Source organism: Macadamia integrifolia, unplaced genomic scaffold, assembly GCF_013358625.1.
Source record: "Macadamia integrifolia cultivar HAES 741 unplaced genomic scaffold, SCU_Mint_v3 scaffold_267A, whole genome shotgun sequence".
NCBI lineage: Eukaryota > Viridiplantae > Streptophyta > Magnoliopsida > Proteales > Proteaceae > Macadamia > Macadamia integrifolia.
Window position 1 is genome coordinate 82,056 of NW_024870659.1, and position 7,732 is coordinate 89,787.

The 7,732-nt window shown below is 41.0% G+C and overlaps 1 pseudogene; it reads left to right on the top strand.

The window, feature by feature from the left end:
• Positions 1-908: 908 nt before the first annotated feature.
• On the top strand, positions 909-7,257 carry LOC122071564 (annotated as a pseudogene).
• Positions 7,258-7,732: the final 475 nt, after the last annotated feature.

The window sequence follows — 7,732 nt, forward strand, 5'->3', positions numbered from 1 at the left end:
TTTTTTTTGTTGGTAAAGAGTAATACCATCATATCATTAATTACTAAGTAAGTATGGATCCTACCAAAAAAAAAAAAAGCATAAATTACAAAATCACCAATTGGGTTGTTATGAAGTTAGGGTGTCAATCGGTTGGTCTCGATTGGATCTAATTGGTCCCCATCATTAAAGGTCACCCAATATTTCTATCTATTAAGATAATCGGGGCTTATGGATTAGAATGTGGATATATTTCTATTTGATCGATCAATTTTTCATCCATAATTAGACATTAAAGTAATTTAGATAATCAGGCTATAAATAGAATATAAACGAGTTAATTGACTAATTCAATTATTAGTGGTTTTAGTATTTGATCCGTCCCAATCCAACAATCGTCGAGCCACTACTTTGCATCATTACCGCTTGATTAATAATCAAGCGGACCGATCTCGGACTTCAATCAATTCGTCCAGTTCGGGCGAACTTTCGAGTTTTGACAGCCTAACTTTGGAGTTTTAACGTCACATGGGGAGCATCAAAATGGGGCCCACACTGGAACAGTTCAGTACAGTACTCAACCGCATTTTTCTGTGTGCGGTCTACTGTTTCTGCGGATGGCGACACCTTTGAGACGAAAAAGACAAAAAGAGTAGCAGAAAACGGTCGCCCTCTCGCCCGGCACGCGAGTGTGGACCCCGCAAGATGAGCCGGCAATGTTTTAGACCTTCGCAACGCTAACCGGCTCGGCGCGTCACATACCCAACTGAACTGGAGACGTCGCCGTTTGCCAGCTCAGCTTTTCCGTTTATTAGCTCAGCAGAAACCAATATTCGCAAATTAATTAAATTAATTTCCTTTTTTAACTTAAATTAATTTCTTCTGCTCTGATATTTTATCTACTTACTTTATATACTCCTTGGGTTGCTCTCGCTGGCGCTCTACCTCTTTTCTCCTCTTCCCCTCCTCCTCCGCCTTCTCTCTCTCCGTCTTCTTCTCCTTCTCCTTCTCCTTCTCCCCCTCCTCTTCTGCTGTTCACAGTTCAATCACTATTCACTCCTTCAATCTGCTCTAGATGTCGTGGAGGTCTGTCAGGTATATTTCTTCTGCTTCTTCGTTCTATTTGTGCGGATGGTTTATTTATTCGTTTTTTCGAATTCCTTGTGTATGGATTTTTCTGTTTTGAGTGGTTGAAAGCTTTCGTTTTTGGTGGTTAGGGATTTTTCTTTGTGGTGAATTGGTCTGAGTTTATTAATTTTCCTTTTTCTATTACTCTGTCTAATAATTGATTGTATAAAGGATTGCTTTTAGCTTCCTTGAGTGTAAAGCTTTTGCTTTTCTCTTTTTGATTCATTCTTATATACGTTTCAAATTAAGTGTTGGTGATTTCTTCTCAGATATTTTATAAGTATGTGGTTTGTAATTTTTATTTTCTTGGTAGACCGACTTGTTTTGTTGGGATTCGTGGCTATGTTGGTATTCTTCTGTTTTTGTTCCCTGTTTCAAAGAAAAGTTGTTGGTCTTGATCTTGTTGGCTACTATATTGTGTTTTTTTCTTTCTCCAGTTCGTTAAGGCTCTGGTTGGTGGGAGATTGGACTTCCAGCTTGCTTTTTAGTGGTTTTGGTCTGAAATCATGTCTGTTTAAGTGCTTTCAGTTTCGATTTTGTGAGGATCTATGGAATTTTCGATTCGAGTTGCTGCAGTTTGACATTTATTTTTTACTTGAAGTGGTGGCTGAGGCCTTCTGATGGTCCAATGTAGTAAGTTAAGATCCAAAGTGTTGCTGGGAAAGATTAGCTATGAGCCTACCTGTTAGATCTGTAGGACTGCTCCCTCTCTTCTTTTTAGTTCTGATATTTATGCTTGAGATTGAATTTCAAGGAGTATTAATCATAAATGTTTATAAGCCATCTCATCGGGGTGATTTTCTCTTCAGAATTGATTGGAACTGATGGGAATAACGACTGTTGGATCTTCTGATGTATTCTTATTTCAAGAGCTCCAACAGAATAAATGGATCAGAAGAAACTGGCTTCTGAATAATTTTCACGTCTTTTAAATTATTTTGCTCCTTTTTTTTTTTCTGAAGCTTGGACTGGTTTTCAAATTGTGCACTATAGCTTGTGCTCTTTTTGTATAGAGGTTCTCTGGAACTTTCTAATTTACCAGGTAAATTATTTATTTTACGGCGTATTTTAAGGGAAATTAATTTTTGAAGTTATGGATGTGTTTAGTTTTCTGTGCTTCCATTCTCTGGTCCCTAAACATGATATCTTTCAGAAGCTTGATGATACTACAATTAAGTAGTTGGAGCTAGAATTTCTTTGCATCTCTTTTCTTGTATTTCGTTTCTATTTTTCTAAATTTCTCTGTATCTTTTTTAAAGATTTAGGGTACTTTTGTTGTCAGATAAAATAGTAGTTTGATCCATTTTTATTCTTTAAAATAAATAGAAGTATCGTTTTTTTTTCATGGGAGAGGGTTCTCAAAGCTGTCACCTTGGAGAATGCACCAATCACGGTGCGGCCCTTTGTTAATGGGGGGAGTAGGTTTTCTTGTTGAATTTGAGAGAGTAGTATTTCAAACGTAATGTTCTTACAATGACTTGGTAAATACTAATTCTTCTAAATTCAAAAGGAATTTTAAGTTGAGATGTGTTGCAGTTACACTGTTAACCAGTAGATGAACTGTACGTGTTGGAAAATTCTTAACTTTTAATAGCCCACCATGTATATAGAGTGTTTGGTTTTTCTCATTTGGCTACTTGTCACATGATCCATTTCTTTTCTCTTGTATAAGGGCATCATTTGGGTTTGAATTTTCCATTCCTCAATTTTAGTTGTGATCTGAAACTTGACTGTAAAAGGTGTTGGATCAAACACTAAGAAACACGAAAAATAAAGAGACAATAGATCCGCACGACATAGAGATTTAACGAGGTTCACACACCAGGGTGGTGTGCTAGATCCTCGGGCGAAGAAGAAGATGTTTCACTATGTAGAAGAGAGATTACACTCAAGCAGTGGCGAGAAAAATCACCCTAGCTTAAAAAAACCCCAAAATACAATGAATCTTTCAACAAGCAACAGTACATTATATATATATATATATATACTCCAAATCGCGGGTTGACCCATCGGGTTGCGGTCAATCCGGTCTAACCATACCCCCATACGAGATCAGTGATGGGCTTCGAGCTTGGGCCTATCGGCCCAACTCCTCTACTTCCATCATAGATCTCAAAAAACTTTCCATTCGGATCGCCACCAAAATATGTCAGATCGGATTAATCTTCAAAACAGGTTAAGAATTCGAGACAAACTTAACAAAGGAGCCACAATGTTTTTCTTTCTTCTCCCTTTAAATTCATGCAAAGTGCTTTTTTTTTGGATTGATTACTCTTAGGGATGAAACAAGTGAAGATGGCTGTGCTTTGAATAGATCATTGCTTTAGGCAACAAGATAGTCTAACATAGTGAAGAGTGACAAGCAGTTGTCCATTGTGAGCTATTGAGGGTTTTTCCTATTGAATTTGGTTAAGAGATCTTGTAGTATCTACAAGATACTTATTGCACTCTCATGGTAATATGAAGATGTTGACATTGGATGCGTGGCATATGTGGCAATCTTTTAGCTTCATGTGTGTGTTCATCCAGTTCTTGGGGGTGGTGGGGTGCAGGAATGTTTTATTTTCCTTGTTTTGGGATATTAGCTGGGAAGAGCAGGAACCACCCATACGACCTGTAAAGCCTGATTTTGAGGTTCTCCAGTAGCATCTCTGTTTCATTTGGGGCTAGCGGCTATTGTGGATGAATCATTTTAGAGTGGTTTTCTTGCCTAAAGTGCCACTGGATTAAAACTAACGGTTTTCTGTGAAGATTGGAAATCTTGAGTCATTTCTTGCCAGGTACTCCGTTCTCTGAAGAGAACTTTCTTAGTATGACCAAATGGTATGGGAAGAGGTTCAGTCTGGTCTGAGGCTCCCTTACCCATCAAGTTGACCATATGGATGTGATCTTAAAATGCAGTAGTGTAACTACCCTGTCAGGAAGCTTTAAGGAAAGCAACACTAAGAAAATCAGTTGGAAGTTTGGTTACTAAGAAATATTTACTGTTGAAGTAAAAGGAACCTTTGTTCATACCTACCTTCCACCCCCCCCCCCACTCTCTCTCTCATGTCTTAGCTCCAGAATAGGTGGTTAGGACTGTCTTCTTGTTTTATTTTCGTGTTAAAGCCAGTTGAGGTAGGTGTCTTGTACTTGGGAAAATCAGAATATTTTTTTGATACCCAGGTAATTCAAAATTGATGTGGCTTCATGTGAACTAAGCAGCGTACACAATATAGAAAAATGGACTGAGATTATTTTTCTAGGGAAAACCGTTCTTTTGAGACAATATTTTAACTTATTGTAGAATGGAGGGTCTGGAGTCTGGAGTCTGGAATCTGGACAGCACATGATTAACTCCACAACTGAAGTAATCTGTTGCTGGCTAATATTAGACATAGGTGATTTCCAGATTTTCAATCAACATACAATTTAACTGGGTACTCAAGTATATGATTTTTGTTTATGTATAGTTGTATACAAGAAGTAAAAATACGCAATATGTTGCTTAATGCTTTGTTTAGAATCTATCGAGTAATTAATATTTTCAAATTCTGAGATATTTCTTCCTTTTCAGGTTCAATGAAACTTGAGAATTCTTCGACAAGGAGCAAAAGATGCACTGTGGATCCCGTCATCTTTTCAATTTTGACTTTTCTCATGAAAGGCTTCTTTCCTAGAAATGTGATAAGATACTGTTGGGACTAAGTGCTCTGGTATTTAGGTTGAATTTGAATCCTCACCAGTTGCAATGGACAGATCAGACACATCAGGATTTGTCAGCGGTGGTGCTCATTTGTTCAAGTTCTTTCGATTTGTTCATTTGGTTTTGCCACGTGAATCCCCGGAATTGCTTTGTTGTATGGCTGATCTTCTAGGAAGGCATCAAAGTCTGTAGTGACTTTGCACTCAATCCCTCTGTTTCCTTCTTTTTACAGCTTCTTTATAGCATACAGAGAATGGATCTCAACATGACGGATGTGATGGTTCTCGGTAATGGTGAGCTGACAAAAAATGAAAATTTTGGTGATACTGCTCTGCGTCTGGACTGTCTTGGCTATGGAACATGCAATACTGCTAGGTCTGGGGCTTCTGGGCGTAACCATGGTGTGTTTTCTGCTAAAACTCCTGATGACGGCTGCAGGTTAGTACTTGGACTGGGACCCACCCCCAGCTCCTACCATGGTGAGTATTACCCTGTTGGGATAAGAAAAATCAAGGAATCTGTCACATCTGTCCGAGCATCATCATCTGCAGACGATACTCATATCTTAAAACTTGGCCTTTCTAGAGGGACTGGAGATGATCTGGACATGGATGAGAATTCAGTTTCCTCCAAGAGCAACCTCAGTACTTCCTGCCTCCTTGGCCAAAGTAGACAATTTATTCCAATTGTTGATGAGGGTTCGACTTCAGCCAAGAGATCAGGTGGTTATATGCCGTCCCTTCTTCTGGCTCCTAGGCTGGATAGTGGTAAAGTTCCACTCCAGACCCAAGAGCTTTTAGAGCGTGGGACCAGCAACCTGCAACATCATTCTCACTTGAGTTCTGAGCCTTCAGTCACCACAGATTACTCAACAAGCTCTATGTCTGAGTCTGCAAGTCACCACACCCACCATCCTAAGAAGTGCAAGTTTGAAGGGTGTACAAAGGGGGCAAGGGGAGCATCAGGTCTCTGTATTGCCCATGGAGGTGGGCAGAGATGCCAGAAACCAGGATGCAATAAGGGTGCTGAGAGCAGAACTGCATACTGCAAGGCCCATGGGGGTGGCAGGAGATGCCAGCAACTAGGATGCACCAAAAGTGCCGAGGGGAAGACAGATTTCTGCATAGCACATGGAGGTGGTAGGCGGTGTGGACAGCCTGGATGCTCCAAGGCAGCGAGGGGGAAGTCAGGACTGTGCATCAGGCATGGAGGGGGCAAAAGGTGCAAGGTGGAAGGGTGCACCCGTAGTGCTGAGGGGCAGGCTGGGTTGTGCATCTCTCATGGAGGGGGTCGGAGGTGCCAGTACCCTGGATGCACCAAAGGGGCACAGGGTAGCACCATGCATTGTAAGGCCCATGGTGGGGGAAAGCGGTGCATATTTGCAGGGTGCACCAAAGGTGCTGAAGGAAGCACACCGCTGTGCAAGGGGCATGGTGGGGGGAAGCGCTGCCTGTTTGAGGGTGGAGGCATTTGCCCAAAGAGTGTACATGGTGGGACTGATTACTGTGTTGCACATGGTGGAGGCAAGAGGTGTGCCGTTCCAGGCTGCACTAAGAGTGCACGTGGGCGCACCGATTGTTGTGTCAGACATGGTGGTGGGAAGCGAGTGCCGAATTGAGAACTGTGGGAAGAGTGCTCAAGGGAGCACAGATTTCTGCAAGGCCCATGGTGGGGGGAAACGATGTACATGGGGACAGGGAACATGTGAGAAATTTTCAAGGGGAAAGAGTGGGCTTTGTGCAGCTCATGGTAACATGGCGCAGGACCAAGAGACAAGCAAGAGTGGAATGCTCGGGCCTGGACTCTTCCATGGGCTTGTTTCAGTTTCCACAGTGGGGAGCAGCTTGGATGAGTACTACTCTTCCGGAGTGAGTGCCGCTTCTGATTATGACGACTCGCTAGAAAAGCCTGCAAAAAGACAACAACTCATACCTTCTCAGGTATTGGTTCCTTCTTCAATGAAATCAACATCCTCTTCAGGGCTTTTGGGCATTGAGAGGGACGCCGCAGGAAGCAATGGGGGTAGGGGGAACAGGAGCTTTGATTTTATGGTCCCTGAGGGGAGGGTCCACGGTGGGGGTCTGATGTCTCTGCTCGGTGGAAGTCTGCAGAACCCCATTGATGGGATCTAAGTTTAGATTGGAATATTTCAGACTTGAAAATGTTGTTCTATTTGTCATTTGTAAGAGAGGGTATTGGTGTAGTCATTAGATTAAAACTGTCCATAAGGTTCTGCTTGTTAACTTTGTCTCTATTTGGTTCATCCTCTGTGATTGAGTTGGGATTATTGCTGCTACAATTGAAAGCAGCTGCAGTGTTAGGTTTTCTCTTAATTGTTTAGATGTGGTCCAGTGTAATAGCCTCATTTTCTGTCAAAATCTTTCCAATTTTGAAGATTTTGGGAGATGGATGGGACTGTCTGTACATTTTATGGTCTGTGTATAAATAGAAGTTGATTAAGTTCAGCTGTGTCTTTTTGGCTTTATGTAGCTTCCTTTTAATACTCATTTTCCATGGGGTTGTTTGTGTTAATTAGAACTCTAGTAATTGTATCATAAATTATGTAAAGTGTATCTGTCTTGAGCGTATATTAAACATGTATTAGTGCATATTTATCCAATAAACAGTCTTGCATTAAACAGTTCTAGGTGTATAATCTCTATATCAATCAAATATATGGTGACCATAACCCAACTTTTTTTTCTCTCAGTCTCTTTCCCCTACCACTATAATGGCATTGCAAAGGAAACTCCCACCTCTTGAAAAAGCCCAACCTAACCCTCCATGTGAAGGCAGGATTCAATCCCAAGACTTGACAATAACAATATAGTTGACCAGAAGGTTTCGGGTCTCTTCTGATTTCTAAATATATGGTGACCAGAGAGAAGTGTAATTCATATTGAACAGCTTCAGCTTGATAGATAGTCCATGGCCAATTGT